Source organism: Podarcis pityusensis, assembly GCF_964106645.2.
Source record: "Podarcis pityusensis genome assembly, chromosome: 2".
Lineage (NCBI taxonomy): Eukaryota > Metazoa > Chordata > Lepidosauria > Squamata > Lacertidae > Podarcis > Podarcis pityusensis.
In genome coordinates this window covers 87,179,036-87,203,701 of record NC_138029.1, presented here as the reverse complement: position 1 = coordinate 87,203,701, position 24,666 = coordinate 87,179,036, and the positions used below count along the sequence as shown (strand labels likewise).

General features: G+C 45.0%; 1 long non-coding RNA gene across 1 annotated transcript in view; it reads right to left on the bottom strand.

Moving 5' to 3' along the window:
* Positions 1-11,744, bottom strand: part of LOC308472273 — a 35,757-nt gene extending 24,013 nt beyond the window's left edge. Inside the window, exons 1-2 of the long non-coding RNA XR_013983396.1 lie at positions 11,649-11,744; positions 8,627-8,701 (exon numbers count right to left, since the gene is read on the bottom strand). This is a non-coding gene — a long non-coding RNA (uncharacterized lncRNA). The remainder of the gene's footprint in view (positions 1-8,626; positions 8,702-11,648) is intronic.
* Between the last annotated feature and the right edge of the window lie 12,922 nt (positions 11,745-24,666).

Genomic DNA, 24,666 nt, shown 5'->3' with positions numbered 1-24,666 from the left:
ACTGTTTACTTCGCTCCACTGTGAAACAGTTGATTTATTTCACTTTATGCTTCCCTGATAAGATCATGCTTTGTTCTTGTAACCTCCCATCATCTCTTATCTCCCCCCTCCAACACCACCCTCATGTATAGGAATAGTCTTGTTTATATTCTGCCATCTTCTCAGATTCACCCTGAGCATGAAGGAAACTGACATTTTAAAAAAAATCCAGTTCTCCAACAACTATGAAATTATCACAATTTTTTACAGATGAAAAATGTTTTCATACTTGTGCATCCATGTGGAAGTCCCCCCTCCCCAACCTAGTCTAACTGTGCACTTGCAAATGAAGGATGCACTTCTAAGATGGTATCACTGGAAAGAGTAACTATCAGCATGTTCAGGTGCTCTAGAGGGTGCAGAAATCCGAATGCAAAGATGCAGTAGAAATGCAACCAATATCAGACCGCATGAAAGATGCATTAATACAATCACTGCAAATTTGGTCAAGTCTTGTTAGCAAAGCAGTAGAGATTGTGGTGAAATGACATCCTGTTTATGTAAGGATCGTTGTCGGAAGAAACAGCAAAGAATATCTCAGCAGGAACTGAGTAGTTGTTTGTGTTGAAATGCTCTAGACCAGCCTTCCCCAACCAGGTGATGTTCTAGACTATAACTCCCAGCAGCCCCAGCCAGCATGACCAAAGGCCATGGAGCTTAAGGTGAACCTTTCTGGAGGGCATCAGGTTGGGAAAAGCTGCTCTAGGCCAACGCATGTCAGGTAGAAACTGTAATCTGTGTGTCTAGGAGATGCACAAATGGACAGTTCTGGGCAAAAAATGAGTTGCTTCTGAAGAGGGCTTTCTGTCCAAAACACACTGGGCTACAGCATTCATCATAACTTCCTAGCACCTGTAGAGATCCTCGCCCTTTCTGTTTGTTGTAATCATTGCTATTGCCTTCCATTTTTATTTATTTTTTACTTCCCATGGTGATTGCCACCATGAGGAAAGGCCCATTAAATTCAGCATCCTTTCAACGGCACCCCAGAGGAAGCTTCCTTTCTTCACCCAGAAAGAAGGACCATTTCCCCCCAATCTTCTCTCTTTCCCACCGTTGCTCCCAGATTAATTGCAATCAGCTTTCTGAATTGTGCATTTACAAAGGCAGCCTAATAGTGAGCACCTGCGGGAGCCCCTAGTTAATGCCCAGTGGGGGAGCTGCTCGCTGCAGAACCCGTGTTAATGCCCGGCAGAGTCATTATAATGAAGGGTGTTGTGGCAAGATAGCACCAGCGGAATCCGTTCCTAATGAGAGACTTCAAAGCAGTAATGAGCTTGCAAAGCAATCCTTTTCATTTACTGAACTGGCCCCATATGCTCAGCGTTTAGACAGGGGTCACACATCAGGCAGAGAGAATGTGTGTGCATGTGGGCGGATCTAATATATTTGTCATTCTCTAAAAAGCACAGATTAATAATTGCCCTCACTGAAACGAGACCTTTTACCATGAAGTGAGCTGGGGAGAAGGGAGACATGCCAGCCAGGGTGCCGGTGGCTCCCACAGGTCAGATCCTGGATGCACTAAGAGCTGAAGTAAATGTTTCTAATTAACTCTTTGATTCGCGAAAAAGCAACTTGGCGGTAACCAACTCTCTGGTCAGCAGGTTCTAGGCACGATTAGACTATGGCTGGCCAAATTCCTCCACCCTGAGAGCAAACATTTTGTGGCTGTCAATTGCAGGGAGAATTCACACACATATGTGATTTCTAGCACCATCTTACCTGTCTGCATTCAGACAGGCCAACTCTCCACTTATCTGCCCTATGCCAGAAGCTAAATTTACCTCCCCTCTGGCTCCAGTGGGAGAGGAGGTTTGTGTGTGTTTGGAAAGAGATGCAGTGAATCACAGGGACTTGGAAACAGGTCATCTGATTTGCACAATTCATCCCTGCCTCAAACACCCTGTGGTGAGGAATGCTGACTTGTCAAAAAGAGAGATGGGAAGCTGCAGATATCCTATTAATAATTTGCTTGCTAATTTGGGTCACTATTGGCAAAACATTTTGCAAGCCTCAGTGTTAGTCAATCAATGCATTTTTTAAAAGCGTCCCATAGTTGCGGAATAAAAAATATTTGCATTAGTATCCAAACAGCTTCATTGCTCCTTATGGCTGAGATCCAAAGGCCACCTTTCAAGACATCCACATCCCTTGGTGGCCATATCAGCACATTTCTCTTCTTTCTAGCTTTCTAGTCGTAGCTTGCCATACCGCATCCAATGCTTCTTCTGACATTCTCATAAATTTTGGTGGTGGCCTGTTTGTCAGCACCCCAGAAGTCTGCAAGTCTCGTGCTGTTTTGCTTTTCTGTCCCTTTTGTTCTCCTTTATCTCTATATTTTTCAGGGTCCATTGACTTTTCTAGATGTTGCCTATGGATCTCTGAATAGCTCTGGATTTTAAAAATTATTATCTTGTTAAAGCACAGCAACAGAGGATTTTTAAAAAAATGAAAAGCAATGACCCAAAGCTCTTCAGAACTCCATAGGCAGCATTCTAGACACCCTCATATTATACAGCCTATCAGAGAACACAAACAAGCCCCACAAAACCTCTGAAGGTGTGGTGGGGTTTTTTAACGCAGTGCAAGAGAATCTACCTTACTAAAAATGTTTAATTTAATTTCTTGTTTTCTTTTAAGATATGAAAAAGCAAGGTACTCTTGCTTCTGCTCCTCTCTCCCCGTGGTGGGTGTTTTTAAAACTATACTTGCATATTTTGTATCCGGGGTGGTCTATAAATATTTTTAAAATAAAGAATGGATTTTGGAGGAAACTGAATTCTTTTTACTTCCTGCACATAAAGTTCCTGGGCCTATCGGTTTGCAATTTGGCAGGCTTAATCCACTTGGGAGGTGGAGCTCCTGTGCCTGTAAATTTAATCACTTCAACCAAAAGGGGAGAAATGTTAGAGCCATTGTTAGATTCCATTACTGTGCATGGGGAACACATATTATGTGTACAAAGCAGGTCAGATCCTGAATTACAGATCAAAGCACAAAGTGACTCAGAAACAGAATGGAATTTTTAAAAGCACCTAGAAGCAAGATGAGACTTGGGGCACGGGGGGGGGGGCCTCCATGTGCCTATTAAACAGTCCTGTCCTGGCTCCCACCCTCAAACACACTTAGCTTGGATATCCCTAAAGACTTTATTCCACAAGTCAGTACACGGCTTAAACACAGATCAGGTCTACATAGTTTGTAAGTTCAAAAGCTCTGAGACGTATGCCTAGGCCCAAGCTACAGTGTTGTCTTGACACTTGAGACACACCTCAGGCTCGTCTTCTGAAGAGCAGGGCAGGCACAGTAATTCGCATGGTTCTCGCCACAAGCAATGGGACTGGCCAAGCAAGCGGAGACCCCTGTGAGTCGGCCACATCTGCTCATGCTGGTGCCAGGGGCTGGGTTGACTCAGCCAGCTCAATGCCCAACTCAGGCTCAGGCAATCTCCTCAGTCACCTGAGAAACCTTGTTGACAGGAGGCAGGGTGGAAATGGTGGCGCTGCCTCCTCCTCTGAGACATCCTCACTAATGGGGCAGAGCTAGGCTGTCTCCCAATGCAACACTTGGCCCCTCAGTGATCTCATCCTAATCCTCCTCCCCCTCTGGCCAATTATGTGCCCAGGAGGCTTAATGCATGCTCAGAAGCAGAGAAGAGGAGAGCAAGGGAGCTTCATACATCTACCTGGCAAAGTTCCCTGTGGCATGACCATAGCTGTCAACGTTTCCCTTTTTTTACAGGAAATTCCCTTATTCCAAATAGGATTCCTCGCAAGAAAAGGGAAAAGTTGACAGCTATGGGCCTGACAGCCAGTCCCCAGTAGGGACTAAGCTCAAATACCAGCCTTTTACACCAGCACGGGACTTTGGGTCAGGATTACCCCATCCTCACAAAGCACCATAGAGAGGGGCTTTAGGGGAGCCCAGAGAGGGCATTTAAGGCTACACTGACCTCTTCCTCTTCCTTTAAGGAATGGAATGTGCCCCTCGAGGAAGTTAGCCACAGAGAGGAGAGCAAATCCACTACTATGCACATGTCCTTCACAGCCACTAAGGGGAGCCAGACTATATTGGCAACATAGGAAGCTGCCATATACCAATTCAAACCATCTAGCTCAGTATTCTCAACACTGAAAGACAGCAACTCTTGAGAACTCTTTTCAGGCAGGCGGTATTCTCATTCCTACCTGGAGATGCTGAGGATTGAACCTGGGACCTTATGCATTCAAAACAGATGCTCTCCCGCTCCTCAGATATTTACCTTACTCTCTCTGGATGATATCCAGACTCCTGTGTAAGAGCTGGTCTTGACCCTGAGAGGGAAGGGGAAGATTCTTCTGCAGAGAAAGGAGAGTTAAAAATCAAGGATGTTTGGTTTCCTGCTAAATGTTTTGCTGGACAGAGACCCTTGACTGACTAGCAATCGTCGTCTTCTTCCATTTGAGACCTAAGCCTCCCCCCTCCCTCGAAAGACTCTGTAACATGCTGTAACATACTACCAGTACAGTGGTACCTTAGGTTACATACGCTTCAGGTTACATACACTTCAGGTTACAGACTCCGCTAACCCAGAAATACCTCGGGTTAAGAACTTTGCTTCAGGATGAGAACAGAAATTGTGCTCTGGCGGCGTGGTGGCAGCAGGAGGCCCCATTAGCTAAAGTGGTGCTTCAGGTTAAGAACAGTTTCAGGTTATGAATGGACCTCCGGAACGAATTAAGTACTTAACCTGAGGTACCACTTTAAAGAGTATTTGTACCCAGCTGATGCTCTTCTCTTGAGCTGCAGCCCGAGTCAGCCAGAGGAATCCATCGAACAAGGTCCTCTCCAGGTAGTCCTTCCCCCTTGTACCCACATGGCTCAGCAAATGATCCCGAAGACTTTCGCATGCCATTAATAGAAAAGAGTCCAATCAAAGTTACCAGGGTATCCGTGTGGGATGCCGTCAACAAAATGTGGTATCTGTCATAGGATCGCAAATCATCAGCGACTGTAGCTGTACAGCCCTCCTAAAAGATTACTCTCACAAAATGAAGCAACTGAGCATGAAGTGAGCATAAAGGCTTCCCTCCCCGCCCTTTATACTTTTCCGAGCTTTCCTTAAATTCTTGTGTTGCAGTTTCAGAAGGGCTACACAAAGAGCAGTCAATTTAAATAGCACAAGCAGAGCAGGGGGGCAATTTTCTTCCTGTTTTCTCTCGTACACGTACAGTCTTTTTTCAGCAACATCAGTAACAGATCACAGCGGGGCGTTGCACATAATCTGCATCCGTCTTAGGCAATGCATGGCACTAGGAAGATGTGTCAGTTTTAATGGTATGCAGCACGCAAGGATTTGATGAGGCCAGCCTCCTGTCCAACAATGCTGATTGCGACTGCCGTTTGTTGCCACCAGCAGCGCAGCCTAGCTGCCCTCTGCATCACAGCCCCTGTGTCAAGATCACAGCCACGCTGCTGCCAGGTTGCATCATCGCATGCACATCTAGGTCTTTGGCATATACACTAGTCATACACGTTGTTCCTACTCTTCCTCTGGGAGGTACATGAAATCCAAGAAGAGGAGGAGGAGGAGGAGGAGTTTGGATTTGATATCCCGCTTTATCACTACCCAAAGGAGTCTCAAAGCGGCTAACATTCTCCTTTCCCTTCCTCCCCCACAACAAACACTCTGTGAGGTGAGTGGGGCTGAGAGACTTCAAAGAAGTGTGACTGGCCCAAGGTCACCCAGCAGCTGCATGTGGAGGAGCGGAGACGCGAACCCGGTTCCCCAGATTACGAGACTACCGCTCTTAACCACTACACCACACTGGCTCTCCACCTAGGCGGTGGTGGCTTGTGAGGGGGGAGGGAGGCAGCAACATTCTCCCAGCCGCAGTGCTGTGCTCATTGCGATGGGGCAAGGGAACAGCAAGCTCAAAGTAACTCTGGGACAGTGTTACTGCCATCAGAAATACCACACTGCCTCTCTGCCCCTCCCCAACACACCACACGAATCAAAGGGTTAGGGTTAGGGTTACATTTCTTCCAAAAGTATAGAATATTCCAGCCTTCTGTCTATATTCAGGGATGGCAGCCACAGCACTGAATGCATATGTGAACAGAGGCAACCTGGAAAGCAAACCACTACAGCATTAGCTTGGGTTTGGGATGGGTTTTTGGAAGACACCTGAATTTGTTTCATGTGTGTAGATCAGTGCACACTGACTAATGCAAAGTCTTCGCACTAAGGCTCTATTCCGATAGCATGAGTGTCACAATGATCGGTAGATTCTTATCTGTTGCAGCCTTGGAAGACACAAGATTTACCCACCCGGGAAGAATGGCAGATGAAGTTGATGGACTACATGGAATTGGCGGAAATGACTGACAGAATCCGAGACCAGGGAGAAGAGTCGGTGGAAGAAGATTGGAAAAAGTTTAAAGACTATTTACAGAAATATTGTAAAATCAATGAATGTTAGAAAAATGTTGGAATGAAGTTATAAGGCTTCAGCAGAAATGTTATAAGGAATTAAGTATAAATAGATTAATAGAGAATTAAAGGGGAAAATAAGGTCAAAATGTGTTAAGATAATTATAGGATAGAAAGCAGAGGAAGATGGAAAGGAATTGCTGAAACAACTAATAGAAGTGGAATACAAAAAGGGAGGTGTGAGGAGGTCATGGAAACAAGTGAATGAAAGATTGAAACTAGATTGATGTGTTTTAAATTGCTTTTGTTTGGTTTTTTTAGTTTAAATTGTTTTTGTTAGTTTAGTGTTAGGTATTGTCTTTGTATTGTATTGTATTGTATTATTTTCTTTTTATATGTAATGTCTAATTTGTTGGAAAGTAATAAATATTATCTAAAAAAAAAAAAATTCCCAAGGGAAGACTTCCTAAAAAGATGAGGGTGCTGATCTTTTGCTAAGGCATCAGAGTTCTCACTTTTATTCTGGCTATAGCTTTTGGATTAATAATAATAGTTTTTAAAAGTTGAAACCTTGAAATGGGGAAAGAAGCTGTTTGCACCAAAGGGAAACAATGTATTCTTTGCATGTTGATTTCCTCCAAAAAGACAAAGCAGCGCAGTTATTAGAGCCGAGCAAATTATTTTGAACAAATTATTTAGTTGTCCATATTTTTCTGTTCATAAGTTATCTGCCACCTGTTTGCAATTTTCTCAAAGCTGTTGGGATCGTCTGTAATCCGCCAAAAAATGTCTGCAAAAAGAAAGGCTTTGATCTGTAGATTGTTATTCACATAGTTCCTTGTAAGTGTTTGAAATAGAATCACAAAGTAGGAAAGGGGCCCAGGGGTTGACTAATCCAATATTCTGCTTTCAGGCAAGAAAATTTTAAGAGCACTCCTGGCAGACATGCAAGAGACAACCAGCTTTTCCTTAAGGCCAGTTCTCATAAACCCTGCCTAGTAGCAACCTGCCGGTCAGAGCGGTCCTTATTAAAGCTAACAGTGCAGCAACACAATTGCTTGGAACCTTCAGCACTCAGGGTCTCTACTTCACACCTATTTCAGACACAGAGCGTCATGTGTGAATTAGCCACCTTTCTGCTTGCAATGCCATTGAGCTGAGCAAGTCAACACACTTACAGGTTTACTTGCAAGGGTTGCCCTGTGTTACAAAATACTTACCTGTGTTCTTACAAAGTGGTTTATTTTGACTTGGCAAGCTCAGCTCTTAGCCAGTGCATAACATTTGTTGTTTAACGTTGTTTAAGAAACCTCAGCAAAGCCCTTTCAAAATTGCTGAACAGAAGAGGTGGGGAATCTACATTCACAATCAGTTGTTTGGACTTCACTCCCAGTTGTTTGGAATAGGCTGCATGTTACACTCCATTGAATGTCCATTGGGGTCTCTTCAGACCTGCTGCTGAATACACAAGACTTGGGGCATGGACATCCCTCACACCCTCTAATACACAGGCATCTAGCCTAGACAATTCTGTGGCTCTAAACAGAGTTGTAATGGTGCCTTCTTCCACCCTCACAGCATCATTCAGGCCGGACACTGAGGTCCAACACCTAGGGCCTTCTGGCGGTTCCCTCACTGAGAGAAATGAGGTTACAGGGAACCAGGCAGTGGGTCTTCTCGGTAGTGGCGCCCACCCTGTGGAACGCCCTCCCATCAGATGTCAAGGAAACAAACAACTATCTGACTTTTAGAAGACATCTGAAGGCAGCCCTGTTTGGGGAAGTTTTTAATGTTTGATGTTTTATCGTGTTTTTAATATTCTGTTGGGAGCTGCCCAGAGTGGCTGGGAAAACCCAGCCAGATAGGCGGGGTATAAATAATAAATGGTTACAATTATGATTATTACAGTGGTACCTCTGTTCTCGAACGTAATTCATTCTGTTTGACTTCCAAAACGTTCACAAACTGGGCTAACCACAAGTTCAATTGGAAAAAAATGGAAAACATGCAGCGGAAGCCGTTTGACTTCTGAGGCGCATTTGAAAATGGAAGCAATTACCTCCGGGTTTTCAGTGTTTGAAAACCGAAACGTTCGGCTTCTGGGATGCTCAAAAACCAAGGTACCACTGTATAAGATAGTCTTTATCCTGCTAGAGAGATTCAAGCCCATACCAGAAATTTAGGTTTGCAGAATTAATGTCAATTAAAGCGCACATGAAGTCCTCGCCAACCTGGTGCCTCGTGGATCTGTTAGACTTCAACTTGCGTCAGCCCCAAGAGAAAGAGGGAAGAAGAAACAGGAGGGGGTTACATGGAAGGCCTGTAGCCAAGAGGCAGCACATCTGATCTGATGCAGAAGGTCCCATGTTCAATCCCTGGCATCTCCCGGTGGGGCTGGAAAGGACTCCTACCTGAAACCTTGGAGAGCCACTGCCAGTCAATGTCGACTACAATGGGCTTGATGGAGCAATGCTCTGACTTGGTACGAGGCAACTTGCTATCTGCCTGAAGCTTGGCAACACTGATGATTAAGACGGTGCTACTGGAAAACAGTTCCATGCATTTAGCCACTGCTTTTGCAATTAACCTTCATGCTAGGTTCAAAGGCTGATAAGAAACAGCACAGTGGAAAATCCGCATTTCATCCCAGCTGCTTCCTCCACAGTGCACACTAGTGTTTGGCAGAAAGAGAGAGACCGAGATAGTGTGAGTTATGCAGGTGTCATAATAAACCCAGGATGTCAAGGTATGTGTTGCATGAGTTCCTAATGTGACATGTGTTCTTTAGCCCAGAGCCTGGCTCCAGGCTAAGAGCTAAATTTTGATATTCTCTGAGGCTAAAACTTCTTCAAACCCCATTCTGGGTTAATTAGGGAAGGGAAATTTTGGATGCATCTCACTGTGAAACAGGAGTAGCTCTGGGAATGCTATGAAAGTCAGGTTTTGAGAGACCAAAACAGATGGGGCTGCTGCGGGTATATTTAAGGAGCTCTTGCGGCTAACTTTAGAAAAGTGAAGAACTTTATGGGGGAAATGAAACGGTGTCTCTCAAAAGCAGAAAGACCCTCGAAGAAGCTGCATTGACTCAGCCACTCGCAAAACAGCTCCTGTCTGATATCTTCAAATTGTTTTATATTTAGAATTTTCCTACTCATCTTTAATTCTGTCTCTCTCTCTCTTTCCTTTTGTGCAAGCACGTCGGACGGGCTGTGCTGTCAAATTATAATTACATTACAGGAAATTTAGAATTCGCCGCGTTAAAGAGGCCTTTGTGCTCGACAAGACAATGGGTATAGGGAATGATGGGATGCCGTCTCGTTTCAAGCAGTGCATATTTGCCACTCTTTCTTAGCATGCACCTGTGGCTGTCATTGCATACACCTGTGCTCAAGTGATTGGGAGCCGGGAGCCTGGATGCAGACACACCTGCATTAGATCACTTCCCCAGGGTTGCGCAATCACCACAGGCCTGTTTGAATAACTCCACCAGTTTTAGCAGAACGCACACAAAGGACCATGACTTCATTTATGCAAATGACCTATTAAGAAAAAACACCCTGGCAAAATGCAAGCGCGTTCATGGGGTTCTCCTGCCTTGGAGCTGAACAGAAAACACACGGTCGGTTTGGATAAGAGGGACTTTTGAAGAAGACAAGCTCCAATGAGGTGTCCACTTCTGTACACATACTGGACTCACAGCCTTGGCTTCACACTGAAACACTAGAAGTTGACTTATTCCAGGTCAGACCATCTCACCCACCTGGAACAGAATTCCCTGCATTGACCTGAAGCCCTCCAGGTCTTAGGCATAGAGCATGGTTGGAGAAACTTTCTCTCCAAGTCACACTTTCCCTTGCAGGTGGGGCAACCTGTCAGGTGCTGCGTGTCAGTGGTGGGCAGGGCCAGAGCAAAAGTAGGTGGAGTATCCATGTCTCTTTCTCTTTCTGACACTCCATTCTGTCTCTCCCTCCCTCTCTTCCTAGTGGGCTGTTGGGGAGCGGGGTGGACAGACTGCTCTTGCCAGAGGCCTGAAAGTATTTTTTTTGTAGGAGGCTTTGAAATCAATCCAAGGGCTGCAGGTTGCCCTCTCCGGCGCAGATACTTTTAACTGGAGAAACCAAAGATTGGGGGGGGGGTTGTCTACTGTGTTGTTCCACTGAGACAAACTACTTTGGTGCAGTGGGAGATGCCGTATTATAATTTAAACATCGCATCAGCTGCACCATACACTAAAATGTCTCATGCTGAAATTGTACACTACCACAGAATTCAAAACATCACTATGGGGTCATCTGGAACCACTAAGAGCATATGTCTATTGTGCCAAGATGCTTCCTAAATTAACAAGACACGCCCAGGTGTTCCAGGTGATTTGCATCCTTTTTTGACAATTTCCTTTAATGATAATTGGTTAATAGTTTCCATATTTTGATTAGGAGAATATCAAAAGTAAACTTTCAATGGACAGATGGGGTTGGGTCAGAGGGCACTTCCACCTCTATACGGGAAAGAAATTTGATTCAGTTTGCATTTAAAGGCAAGCCTACCTAATGCCCACTTTCAAAACTATACAGTGGTACCCCTGGTTGTGAACAGGATCCGTTCCGGAGGCCCGTTCACAACATGAAAAGAATGCAACCCGCAGCAGTGTGTCTGCACATGTGTGGGTTGCAATTCGCCACTTCTGCGCATGTGCGTGACATCGTTTTGCGCTTCTGCGCATGCATGAGCGGCAAAACCCGGAAGTAACCCTTTCCCGGGTCACCGCGGGACGTAACCTGAAAGAATGTAACATGAAGCAGACGTAACATGACGTATGACTGTATGTGGACTTCAACACAGTCACCTCTGGAAATTCACTTTTCTCCTGAATTTTGCAATGCTTCTCCAGCCAAGTAATGTGTAGGGGGCAGGGAATGCATGTGCTAACATAAAATACATAAAGTGCATATAGAAGCAAAAATAACACACAAATATGCATTATATTTGGGGAAATTGCTTTGCAAACAAATGGAGAAAATTGTACTAAAATGCTGGCACGACTTTAAAAGTTCACAAACTGATGTGGAAATGTGGAAAACTGAAATCAAGATTGGAAGAATGAGAGACTGAGAAAAGCTGACTGAAATTGGCTGATACATCCATCCCTGCTTCTGTCTTCCCTTGCCCAGTAAATGCATCAAGGAGATCCTACCTGAGGGCAAAGGAAACAGGTGCCGAAAAGGAACAAACCTCAGCACAGTCATGGGAGCCACATGGGCAGGTCTGCCGGTCTGCCTGCCCAGTAGCTAATGCTGGAGAAGGGGAAACTATCCAGCTTTCAATATTATTTGCACCTGAAATCGTTTGGGGGCAGACATACTGCTTCATTTCCAATGGATGCATGTCCTGTAATGTCCTGCATTAACATTTCATATAAAAAAAATCTTCTGGTGGGTAGTTGTTTTTTTGTGTGGGGAGGGATTTGTCCTGCTTTTGTTGTGCTATGGTTTTGTTGTGCCCACCCACTTCAAGACAGCACTGGGGGAAGCACCAGAGAAGAACTAATAAAGCAGGATAAATCCACCACTAACACTTTATTATAGTGTCAAGGAAATGGTGCAGAATACACCTGCAATAAAGAACCAGCCAGGGAGGGGAGTTTAAGTGTGTTACTTGCATTTCTAATCTATTATTTCCCATCCCAAACCTCTACTGAAAAGGGTAAATAAATAAAACATTGAACAGGACCATAGAAAATCATCACCAGGAAGACCATGCTGTACCCAGGACACTGAAGAGATAAAAATGAGTCAATTTCCTGCCAGCGCGCCAATGTGCCATCCTCCGCAGCAACATTTCGCAACCTGGAGGGAAAAGGCTTGGCTGGAAAGAAGCCACAAGACAGCATGTCAGCGCTGCTGGTCTACAGCTATGTAGTGGCCCAAGGCCAGAATTTCTGAGGGCTAATGAGCTGCCTGACTCTGAAGAGACACTGACAGTCATTTTAAGGAAGCAAGGAGTGCAAGCAAATGACGGTGATGAAGAGCCTGCTGTTCGTTAGGTTCCTGCAGGCAAGAGGAGTTGAGAGGGAGGAAGCAGCTTGAAGTGCTGCGTTCCCACGGAGATGTTTTCTGCCCTACCATGGTCCGCAGGAACAGGCAGCTGGATGTCAGCAACATGTGGGGGCAGACTTTTATCTGCAAAGCAAACAAGGCAGGCAGTCCAAAATACAGGCCGCAGCAGCCAGAGAAAAATATTTGTGTTTACCACATTCTCCAGAAAACCTCTGGCAATTATTTCAAAATAATCAGACTCCAGGGTTGCTCTAGCGGCTGGAGGATGGTCTTGGGGAACCTGCAGAAGGAAAAAGGCATAGAAAGTATTTAAAAATAAAGCCCTCACAAATGGAACAGGAGCAGACTGAGGTACAGTCATACCTCGGGTTGCGAACGTGATCCGTGCGGAAGGCACGTTCGCAACCCGCAGCGCCGTGTCTGCGCAAGCACATGATGCAATTCAGGGCTTCTGTGCATGCATGTGACATCATTTTGTGCTTCTGCGCATGCACCAAAACTCAGAAGTAACCCATTCCGGTACTTCCGGGTTCGGTGTGTTCTGCAACCTGAAAACGCGCAACGCACAGCATTTGTAACCCAAGGTATGACTGTAGTTGCTTCAGCTAGCAGAGTTTGGCTGCTTTCATTTATTATAGGTAGGTAACCATGTTGGTCTGCCGTAGTTGAAACAAAATAAAAAAATTCCTTCTAGTAGCACCTTAGAGACCAACTAAGTTTGTTATTGATATGAGCTTTCATGTGCATGCACACTTCTTCAGATGCACTGAAACAGAAGTCACCAGACCCTTATATATAGTGAGAGGGTGGGGAGGGGTATTACTCAGAAGGGTGGTGGGAATGGGCGATTGGCTGATAGGTGTGGTAAACCTGTTGGCGACTGTTAATGACTGCAATTGGTCTTACAGGAAAAAAATATATTTTGTTTCATTTATTATGTCGATGTGTTTTACCGTTTGTTTTCTGCTGGTTTAAAATTTGTTGATTGTTTTGGTTGGGTGCTGTTGTTTTTTTAACAAATGATCCTACTGTTTTATTCTTTTTGTACACCCCTTTGAGGTTTCCTACTATCAAGCAGTATATAAACTTCATGAAATAAATAAATAATATTATATCTTCAAAATGAAGATAAATAACTTGATTTTCATGCACATCCTTACATGCCATCTTGCAAAACGCTATGTAAGGATTTGAGTGTCCTACCAGTTTCACCATTAAGACCGAATGCTAACTGAGAAGTAATCAAAGAAGTAGATGACTTTGGTCATTTAAGTCATTGGTTCATGTTCCACCTGGATCATGGGAAGAGACTGAGAGTTCAGTCTGCCTGAGTGTGGGGATTGAGTCAAGGGAAATCTCCTTTTTTCAAAGCTGGCTGGAAGAGCTGAACGGATGGATGCTGCTGCTGTCAGCTTCAGAATGTTCATGCTGTGAATTTGGTACTGTCTGCTTTCTGTTAGCTTCTGTAGACACACACTCGCAATACCTTTTCAGTTCTACGTCTTGCAGATAAACAGACTATTGCAATGCGCTCTGAGTCTCTAGCGCTCTCTCCTTGCCAAAGAAACTGACTCTGTAAAGCTGCCCTGGAATCTCCTCCCGCCCCCCAGCAATTGGGGAAGTGGGGAAAGTGACGCACTATTACACTAAAACGTCCTTCAGTTTTTCAACTCGTGAATAAGAAGAGAGGAGAAACAAATCTAAGTTTCAGTCCACTGCATTGGCTGTTTGTGGGCAGGATATACACAGAATGTGCAATTGAATATCCTCTTCCAAGAAGAAAGAAACATGAAATCGCAGGCTAGGGCTAAAAAGGAAAAGCAGAAGACAGGAGATTTTTAAGAATGCTCTACATGCTCATGGGTGGGTATGCACGCACGCACACACACACACACACACACACACAAACAGCAGCACCAAAGTGTATTTGTCCTGCAGGGCAACCAACAAGGCTATGGCGATAAGACAGCAACAGGGGTAGAGCACACATACTGCTCTTGCAATAAAATTTTACAGCAATTACCATTTTATAGAAAATATGTTTACTTTTTCTTCTCCATATGGGTTCCCAGCTGGATTTCTGCACTACCTTGAAAAAGAACAATTTGCTAGAAACATCAACCGTGATCAGGTACAATATTCAGCTAATTAAATGCAACTGTCTCAGGAAGCGAGGGCAGCAGGGGAACCGTCTCTCGTGCTGGAGGGCATCCCGCTTTTCTGTGGAGTGGCTTTTTGTCGCATATTTATCTCTCTTTTTTTCCCTTCTTTTTTTTCTGCTGTTGCATCACTGGTTTGAAGCGATATAACGTGCCTGATTGTGATTGGGTGCGCGCGTGTTAAGAACATGAAGAACTGAAATGAGAACAAAAATTCCCAACTCGAGCAAGAGTACAGGAACTAACAGGAAGAAAGTGATCTGTGCATCACAGTATGTCTGCTGGCTGTGCCTAAACACAATGATATATGCATAGTTAAGGCCAATGACACCAATGAGCCGTCTCTGAGTTGGACTGTGACCTCTACACAAAATGTCTCCCAAGCTACTCCAGCTTTAGATTCCTACAATATTTTTGACTATGTTGTGTGCATGACATAAATCCATGCAACACCAGTCAGGAAGGGCTGGAAAAGACCCTGGACTGAGAGATCCTTGTAGAGTCACTGCCACTTAGTGTAGACTAGGGGTGGGAGACTGAAGGCCAATTTCTCTTCTGGGTGTCACGGCAATCAAAGTCCTGGCAGGGGACGTCAGGACCGGGAGCAAGATGGTGGAGTGGGAGCAGGAACGGGGGTCCTGAAGCCAGGAAGCCAAGAGTCTGAGGGTCAGGAAGCAAGGAGTCACGAAGTCAAGGGTCCGAGGATCAAGAAGCAGGGAGTCAAGAAGCCGAGGTTCAAGGATCAGGAAGCAAGAAGCCAAATGCAGCAAGGCAGGAAGCATGTTGCTTGGCAAAGAGCAAAAGGGAAATGCTGACCTTATATCCCGTCCCATCTCTTGCCACCAGGTGCTGTGAGTTACCAATCGGCCTCACCTGTGAGGCCGCACCTTACCTCTTCAGAACAAACTTAGGAAGGCCCCAGTCCTGCAAAGTCCTATTGGTCACAAGGCCTGGCTCCTGCATGCACACCTGACACTGGGCAACCTTCCAGGGACCATGTACCAGTGGTGGGCAAGGCCAGAGGCAAAAATGGGTGGAGCTATGAGTATGTATTTTGCACTTGTATGTTGGCATCAGTTTGTCTCGGGAGGAGTGCACCTTTGGAGAGATCAAGCCGTTGGAAGGTTACAGCGCCTCCTGTGGCTGCAGAGACCAATATGGGGGAGACATGTTTTGTTGCCGCTGGGGTGGATGAAGGTGTCTGGTTGTGCTGAGGCAAACTATACAAACTCCATCCAGGCAAGCAAGTACGCATTCCAGCCAGGCAAAAAACACTCAAGGAGGATTTGAAGCAAGGCTGGTGAAAGGTTAGTTGCTTTATACTGAATCAGATCCTTGGATCTATTGTGCTCAACATTGTCTACACCAGGGGTCAGCAAACTTTTTCAGCAGGGGTCTGGTCCACTGTCCCTCAGACCTTGTTGGGGGCCGGACTATATTATTTTTGGGGGGGCGGACGAATTCCTATGCCCTACAAATAACCCAGAGGTGCATTTTAAATAATAGAACACATTCTGCTCATGTAAAAACATGCTGATTCCTGGACCATCCACGGGCCGGATTGAGAAGGCAAATGGGCCGGATGTGGCGCCCCGAGCCTTAGTTTGCCTACCCATGGTCTACACAGACCGGCAGCAGCTCTCCAGGGTTTCAGGAAGGAGTCTCTCTCCCGGTCCTACCTGGAGATGCTGGGGATTGGACCTGTGACCTTCTGCAAGCAAAGCAAGTGTTCTACCCCTGAAGTATGGCCCTTTCCCACAGGTGTACTCTGGGGAAAGAGGATGCAGTTGGTCAAGGTGGATGGTGAGAGGGTGGGCATCCAATCTCAAGGACCAGATAGAGAGATATATGCCTAGAAATGTGGCAGAAAAGGAAGTATGGGTGAGCCCTATGTCACGATACAGTGGTACCTCAGTTTACAAACTTAATCTGTTCTGGAATTCTGTTCTTAAACCAAAACTGTTCTTAAACCGAGGCATCCTTTCCCTAAAGAGGCCTCCCACCACCGGTGCACTTTGACCATTCAGATTCTGTTCTTAGACCAAGATAAAGTTCTAAGCACACTATTTCCGGTTTTGCGGAGTTTGTAAGCCAAATCATTCTTAAACCGGACTGTTCTTAAACCGAGGTACCACTGTATTTGCTAAGCCTGTCTCTTGGTGAGACACAGCCATGCATTTTAGCTATATTGACACTCGCTTCATATATACTTCTGCTCTGTCTGACATAATACCCTTCAGTCCTGAGCTCGACACTTGCAGTCCAGAGCCTGGCTCTTATTCAACCTTGACCTGGTTAGGTGTCACTTCTGCAATCATACAGGGGGAAACTCTTGCATCAGCCAAATCATACATTGCAGTTCTACTACCCAGCCTCCTGCCCTTTGAAAACCTTAAGAAAATATACTCTGTGGGGTGTGTGTGTGTGTGTGTGTGTGTGTGTGTGTGTTGTTTACCATTCCTCTCCCCGGCCCCTGCTCCCTCAGAATAGAAATCAGTGTAAATAAATATTCTCAACTCCTTCTCGAAGGGCTGACCTTTTGCTGCCCACTCTCAAATGCCTAAATAGAGAGCCTCCTTCCCTCAGACTTGCCTGTTCTCATGTTCCTTACCTCTGTCGGCAGTGTGGGCACTTGTTAGCTGGAAACAGCTTCCCCAAAACATGTGCTTGCACTGAAAAAGCATGAGAGGTGCTGCAGTTCCACCACTCTGTGCAGATCAAATGAGCACCCGTTAGTCAATAAGTCAAGGAGGACATTAACTAAGGATAATTCTTGCATTATGGTCTGCCCCCCCCCCACCCCACACACAAGATATTGGGTAAGCCATACAAGTCACAGTCTGACATGTCTGAACACATTAAAGAAAACCAGGAGTAGTCCATGCTACTTTGGGCCAGTCCTACCATTAGGCAGAGTGAGGAAGGTGTCTCAGGACACTGATTTTGGGTGCCAGCAATTTGTTTCCTTATTATTAATGCAGCTGTACTGTCCAAGAATGGAGTTTTGGGGCTTTTCTGCCTCATATGCCAAAATTACCGGACCAGCCTTGGGTACTATAGGCACCATGAACTGTGAAATAGAGTCAAAATATATATTTTAAAGATTAAAAATTGTCCAGTAGCACCTTAGAGACCAACTAAGTTTGTTCTTGGTATAAGCTTTCGTGTGCATGCACACTTCTTCAGATACGGCTACCTATGTGAAATAGAGGCACCTCAGGTGGAAAAATGACTTTGGCTGACACAGATCGCATTGTTCTGCCACTCCCAATGAACTGCAGCACAGAGAAGGAGGGGACTCACATGCATACCTTTGGGGTGCTGCTGGATGGCGGCAGACTCCAGTATGTGCCATAGATTCCAACAAGCAGCGCTAAGTTATGGTCCACAAGAGCCCTCTCCCCTGCTGCCACAACCACCATGTCCTGCTTTGCCCTTGTGGTTGTTCTGTGGAAGAAGCCAAGGAGAGCAGACTGCTAGTCCAGACTCCTCACTACTAACCCCAGTTAAGAGCCCCATATCCACAGTGATGGGGCCATGGAGCTCCTGGGATGTGTGTGTGTGTGCAGGGTTGAATGGGGTTATCCGCACTACAACTGCACACTCAGCTCTTTCCCTTCCACTAAAATAAATAGCTCCTTTCAACTGCCATCCATGCATGATGCGCAATTCTTGCCTGCCACCAAACAATCGCAAAGAGGAGGAAAGGGTGCTGGTTTTGACCTATAAAGACTTCAGACCCCAATACCTCAAGAACAGCTGCTCCCCACATGAATCAATCCAGAGCCTGCAGTCGTCATCTGAGACCTTCCTCCATGAGAGGTCCAGAGGGTGGCAACACAAGAACGGGCCTTTTTGGTGGTGGCTCCCCACTTGCGGAGTGCTCTTCCCAGGGAAGCTCGCCTGGGGCCACCTTTAACTATTTTTAGGCACCGGGGGGGGGGGGGACTTTCCTTTTTGCCCAGGCTTTTCATTCTTAATTCAAATGATTTCAAGTACTCGTGGCCTCTTTGAGTGGGGGAGGTTCTGTAAAACCTGTCTTTTATTAGTATAGGTGTGTTTTCTACTATTTTATTGGTTTATTTGCTGCAATTCACTTCTGGTGAATGGGCTGCACCTGACACCTTTGCAGGTGAGGATGAGCTCTATATGCAGTAAAGGATTGCACCACTGGGGGTGGGAGCTACAGGCTAGACCAGGGGTCAGCAAACTTTTCCAGCACTGTCCCTCATACTTTGTGGGGGGCCGGACTATATATATATATTTTGGGGGGGGAACGAATTCCTATGCCCTACAAATAACCCAGAGATGCATTTTAAATAAAAGCACGCATTCTACTCAGTAAAAACACCAGGCAGGCCCCACAAATTTAAAACCCAGAGATGTGTTTTAAATAAAAGGACACAGTCTACTCATGTAAAAACATGCTGATTCCTGGACCGTCCGCGGGCCGGATTGAGAAGGCGATTGGACCGGATCTGGCCCCCGGGCCTTAGTTTGCATACCCATGGGCTAGACCTTGGAATGTGCAGTTCACAGATGAGTGAAGGAGACAGTTGCATGCTTCATTCATTCACATGAGACATTTGAGCTTGTTTACAGGTACAGGAATAAATTATGGGCATCACTCTTTGCCTGGGAAAACAAAAAGGGAGTGAAGTTAAATCATGTATGGATTCTCCTCAGCTCTTCATTTAGACTTTCATTAGCTACCCTTTTCTTTGGCCAAATCTGAAGTTTTTTCCAAGAAGAAACAGGACATCCGTGCCACACTCCCTTGGACTTGATTGCCTAATTCCCACACATCTTTTCAAGAATCCCAGACCCTAAACAACAAGCCCACAATCAAAAAAACAACCCCCGCCAGCCTCTACCACTGTGCACGCCTCATTTGGTCTCCTTATTTCTTTAAATAAGACACACATTCTTTCTTCTGGGATTTGCAGACTGATTTCAGAATAATTAGACAAAATAAACCATGTGTTAAGTTGTTTCTTTTTTAAATGATCTGCTCTAAATGTAGAGGGCTTTTTGGAAAGTAGACAATGAAATTATTATTATTTTGTCGCACAGCTGTGCTGAAGGCACAGGGGAGACAGTAGGAGGAGGCAAGGATTTGTTTATTTGACTTTCTATGGCTATGACAAAGCAAATAAAAGCTTTGGTCTTGGTCCACAATTGAACTAATTGGTAACACTCAAATTGCCTGCCCTAAACACTTCTAATTAGTCACCACACATGACGCAAAAGAGGTGCTACCGCCACCCTCACACTCCAAGCCCACCCGAGGACTAGAATTTTGTAACCTTGTGAAAAGCCAGTCAGGCTACATGTGGATACGTAAGATATAGATATCTATCTCATCATTTATATAGCACTTCAGAAAGCTCAAGGCATATTACATGAGTGAGGTGGTCAGAAGATTTTGACCAGGGTTTCCCAAACTTGGATCTCCAGCTCTTTTTTTGGACTACAATTTCCATCATCCCTCACCACTGGTCCTGCTAGCTAGGAATGATGGGAATTGTAGTCCCAAAAAAGCTGGAGACCCAAGCTTGGGAAACCCTGATTTAGATCCTGCCTGCTGAGCCAGTGGGGAGGCACCATCCCAAACTGCAGAATGCCCCCCCCCCACGAAACCATTGGGGAATTGACAAATTCCTGGAGAAGGAGGCTCTCCGTGGCTACTAGCTACAAGGACTATGTTCTGTCCCCACTGTTAGAGGCAACTATTCCCCTGAATACCAAGTGCTTGGGAGTAGAAGCATAAAAAGTGCTGTTGTGCTGATACCTTGCTTGCAAACTTCCCATAGGCATGTGGCTGGCCACAGTGAAAACAGAGTGCTGGACTACATGGGCCTTTGGCCTGATCCAGCAGCATTTTCTTATGTTATAATCTACCCCTGAGGTTGCACACAATTGCTTGCGTCACTCATGTCCACAGACATGCACAGGGTGAACATTGCAGGGAGGAAGCCATCACACAGGGCTGGCTCTACAAAGAGGCAGAGTGAGGCAGCTGCCTCAGATAGCAGATGCTGAGGTGTGGGATGTGGCCAGAGCTGTGAGTGTCATGTGGCATACACTGTACACCTGCTGCCTTCAAGTGCACTGGAAGGAATTGTCCTTTCACCAGTCCAATTGGCTTCTGTATGTGTCTTGAGGGAGGGCCATCTTGTCCTTTGCCTCGGGCAGCAAAATGTATTGAGTTGGCCTTGCCTCCGCATACAGAATTGTCTGTGCAAAGGCATCCATGCAGCCTGGAACTCCAACTGTGCAATATTCCAGATTATGTGGGTGCCTTTGAGCACACATGGGACGCGGGTGGCACTGTGGGTTAAACCACAGAGCCTAGGGCTTGCCGATCAGAAGGTTGGCAGTTTGAATCCCCACGATAGGGTGAGCTCCCATTGCTCGGTCCCTGCTCCTGCCAACCTAGCAGTTCGAAAGCACGTCAAAGTGCAAGTAGATAAATAGGTACTGCTCTGGCGGGAAGGTAAACGACGTTTCCATGCGCTGCTCTGGTTTGCCAGAAGCGGCTTAGTCATGCTGGCCATATGACTCGGAAGCTGTATGCTGGCTCCCTCGGCCAATAAAACAAGATGAGCGCCGCAACCCCAGAGTCAGTCACGACTGGACCTAATGGTCAGGGGTCCCTTTAACTTTACCTTGAGCACACAGCTATAGGCTAGGGAACTTACTCACCAAAGAGGTGCGCCTTGCACCTTCACTAGACAGTTTCTGGCAAAGACTGAAAATGTATCTCTGTGCCTTGGCGCTTGACATTCGAGATACATGTTTTCAGGGCCCACCCTATGCCTGTGATTTCAGTTTCTGAATTTTGTATTGCTGCAACCCACCCTGGGATCTGCTGGTGGAGGAGCAGTAATATATTCCAACATCCCCATCATCCCAAAGGCTTCCTCCCTGTGGAGATGTGTGCTGCATGTGTAAGGATCAAGGATAGGGCTGGCCATCATGTGTGGTGGTACCGGGGACAGGGCTAATCAGCACAGCCTTGCTCACACATTGATTTCACCTTAACTCTGCAGCCAATCACAGCATATCAATGGTTTATTAGTTCCAACCTGAAAACAGAGAAGTCATATATCAATACGTAGCCCACCACATTCTGCCTTGGTCAGACCACATCTGGAATACTGTGTCCAGTTCTTGGCACAACAATTTAAGAAGGATGTTGACAAGATGGAACATGTGCAGAGGAGGGCGACCAAAATGATCAAGGGTCTGGAAGCCAAGCCTTTTGAGGAACAGTTGAAGGAGCTGGGTATGTTTAGGCTGGAAAAGAGGAGACTGAGAGGAGATATGATAGCCATCTTCAAATATTTTAAGGACTGTCACATGGAAGATGGAACAAACTTGTTTTCTCCTGCTCAGCAATATTCTATGAAATAAAAGCTTCTTCTAAAAGGTAAGCAAAAGAAAGAGGCTAACATGTGTGTTCCAGATTGGAGCGATTCAGGATGAAATGCTAATGACATGCACATGTGATGGGCATGTGAGATGATTCAGGATTCTGAGAAGGAGCTGGCAAGATCCATTAGGAAGTTCATCTACATACACATTGCATTTGTCAACAAATGCAAAGGTTTTCTGCTCACATGCAGAGAAGATCTGGTGAAATAAAGAAAAGGAACATCAGTGTGTTGTTACCTATTCAGTAAGGACAGCAAGTATATGTGGGGAAAGGCCCTTGATCAACGCACTCTGTGTGGTTAAACTGATATGTCTAGTAAGATTTCACAAAGAAAGGGAGAGGTCAAATGAGATTAGAATCTATTATGACAATGGAATTGGCTTGTAACCTATTGGAACAAATGATTTAATAAGAATGTACCCTTGAAAATATTAGCATTTTGATTGGAATAAAGAACCTTCTTCTTGACAGATTGAGATGTATATATTCAATTACATAAAGCTTAAATGCTATTCCTAATATTGACCTTGTTGCTGGTGTCTTTTTTCTGTGCTGATATTTTTTCCCCTTTTCTTGAATATGAAATTGTTCTTTTTAGCAATGATTAAATTATCTAACAAGAAAAGAAGAACTGAATAGATTTAATGCTTACTGATGAATGGATTTAATTATTAGCTGCATATATTTAGTTTAACAGGATATTATGCATTATATATAATAATAATGCTTGTGTTTAGATTTTAATGTATTTTTATGAAATGTTGTGAGTGGGATATACATTTTTTTAAAAAAATAATAGAAAACACTCATTTTTTGTTAACAATGCAAAAACAAACAAAGCTTGAAACTCCAACAAAAGAGATTGTGTTTTTTTAAAAAAATTAAAAGGGATTGCAGCCTTGAGGCTGCACATATGAATTAAATGAAGTTTCACATAAATTTTTTACTCTGTTCTATAAAAAAAGATTTGAAATAACTTTGAGCACTTTAAAGAAAGTTTGAGCTTATCTGTATTTATCTTGGTGCAGCAAAAGATGTCAACGTAGTTACAGCAATTCGAGACTGCAATTCACCTAGCATACCAGACAGACCAGTATTTACAGCACCATCTCGGATAAAATCCCCTTGCGTCTATTTGGTAAAATTCTGGGAAACTGCGCACTCAGGGTGTAGGGTGTGGTATTCCAATGGTGGATTGTTTCCCCTTTTTAAACAAATTTCAACAAATCTAACAGCTAAGCAGCTGCTAGGAGCCACTGCTCTCCCTACAAAGCAGCAGCGCTGAATGCCGCTTGAGCTGGTGACTGCGTGCGGAAGGAGGTAAAAACATTTAAATACACCCTGCCAGAGAAAATGCATACAAAATGTGTTAGCATACAATGCTGTACCCGACCGCACAACCTTCGCAAGAAACAGGGATCAGGAATAGGAGAAGCTCAGCACCGAACGCATTAGCCCCAGAAGCAAAAAAACAACTTTCATGGGTGCTGGTGATGGAGGAGGAAGGGGAGGTATACCAAACAAAACCAGAGCAAAAATAGAGAGCAAAGGAGCGAGAGAGAGAGAGAGAAAAGAGGAAGTAACTGCTCTGGGGTGGTCTGGGAACGGAGTGCAAATTAGCTGAATTTATTTCAGGTGGATGGAAAATTAATTGGCTTACTGCCTATGAAATTTAAATTCTACTAATTGAAAATGTGGTTCTTAATTTGCCCCGAGAGGCAAGTGTGCAGTGACCAAACAGGACATGAGAGGGTAAAATTTGTCTGTGTGGAAGGAGTTCTTTTAAATATATCAGAATAAGGTCAGTGAATGCCTTGCAGTTTATGAGAGATATGAGCGTAATATCAAAGAGAAATCAACAGCACATTATACATGGATGAATGTCAGGGCAAGGGGGGAAATAAGGTACAGTATATGGAAATAATGATTATGTGGAAAGTGGAATGTGAATATGCGGCTTAACATTTAAACTTAGTTCTGTTTGGAAGAGAAATATGCCAGATGAACTACAGTTTAAAGGTAAAGGGACCCCTGACCATTAGGTCCAGTCGTGGCCGACTCTGGGGTTGCGGCGCTCATCTTGCTTTATTGGCCAAGGGAGCCGGCGTACAGCTTCTGGGTCATGTGGCCAGCACAACTAAGCCGCTTCTGGCAAACCAGAGCAGCACACAGAAACGCCGTTTACCTTCCCGCTGGAGCGGTACCTATTTATCTACTTGCACTTTGACATGCTTTTGAAATGCTAGGTTGGCAGGAGCTGGGACCGAGCAATGGGAGCTCACCCCATCGCGGGGATTCGAACCGTTGACCTTCTGATCAGCAAGTCCTAGGCTCTGTGGTTTAACCCACAGCGCCACCCGCGTCCCCTGAAATACAGCTTAACCATTGCTGAATCCTACACTGGCCCATCTGCACTCCGCCAGCCCTCTAGTTGAAGTTTACTACTTCACCTCTGCTGAACTGGCTGCATGGCCTTTTGATTTAAGAGAAGAACATCGCTACCAATCATGGAATCATAAAATTGTGAAGTTGCTGGGTCCCTAAGGGTCATCTAGTCCA